The following is a 1,302-nucleotide window of genomic DNA, read 5'->3' as shown; positions in this document are numbered from 1 at the left end:
AACCCAGCGCAACCTAAAGGTGAAGCTCAGGAGGGGAAGGTTCACCACCTGTACCTTATCATATACAATCAGGTGGCGGGTGTGTATAAACGTGCCACAATGTGTAATGACGCACAATGGCTGATTTGGCACTATTAGAGGACTTGGCAAATGGAAGAGTGCGGAGGGTGCGTAATTTCAGAGACCGGCAAGATTTGCTGGCCAATGATGATGAGTGGCTCATGAGCGGTTCCGACTTCAAGAGCCGTTTTACTAGAGCTGTGTGCTGTGTTGGGTCCGGAGTTAGAGCGGAGCACCGAAGGAACCGAGCCGTGCGGTTCCAATCCAAGTATTGACAACACTTGGATTTCTGGCACGTTTCAGAGGGAAATGGCTGATAGGTCGGGGATATCCCAGCCCACCCTCAGCCGTATTATGCCAGATGTGTTGGGAGGTATAATTGCGTTGTCGCCTTCATACATAAAGTTTCCTTACACGGTGGATGAGCAGGCAAATAAAAAAATGCAATTTGCAGCAATGTCCGGTTTCACAAATGTAATCGGTGCCATTGACTGCACTCACATTGCTGTAAGGGCACCCAGTATCAATGAAAGTGCATTCGTTAATCAAAAGCACTTTCATTCGATTAATGTCCAAATTATATGTGATGCTAACATGCTGTTCACCAATGTGGTTGCTCGGTGGCCTGGGTCAACGCACGACTCCTTCATTTGGCGAAACAGCAGTGTTGGCCGCCGACTTGAGGCTGGAGCTGTGCGTGATGGGTATCTTTTGGGTAAGATTTTAAAACTCCTAAATAATTAATAATGTATATATGCTGCGTTATATAACCTATGTATCAACACTACAGGTGACAGTGGATATCCCCTCAAGCGGTGGCTGCTCACCCGTTCAACAACCCGCAGAGCGCAGAGGAGCGAAATTACAACACTCGCCACAGCCAGGCACGAGCTGTGGTAGAGCGCTCAATAGGCCTGCTAAAGGGCAGGTGGCGCTGCCTCGATGCCACAGGAGGAAAGCTTTGCTATAAACCGGACAAGGCATGTGCAGCACTTTGGTTCGACCGAAAATCTATTTTAAATGTGCTATATAAATAAAATTTGATTTGATTTGAAGGTGTGCCAAATTGTGAGGCCGTGTGCTGTGCTGCACAATTTGGCACTCCTTAAAAATGTGCCGTTACCGCCTGAGGCTGCATGTACCGGCCACGAGCCAGACCCTTCCCCATGCACATCCACACCCACACCCAGGTGGAGTTCAACAGCGTCTGCATGTGATGCGTAACTTACACACACAACAAGG

This window comes from Pseudoliparis swirei, chromosome 8 (genome assembly GCF_029220125.1).
Source record: "Pseudoliparis swirei isolate HS2019 ecotype Mariana Trench chromosome 8, NWPU_hadal_v1, whole genome shotgun sequence".
NCBI classification, from domain to species: Eukaryota; Metazoa; Chordata; class Actinopteri; order Perciformes; family Liparidae; genus Pseudoliparis; species Pseudoliparis swirei.
The sequence above is the reverse complement of the archived record's forward strand: the minus strand, read 5'-3'. Positions refer to the sequence as shown.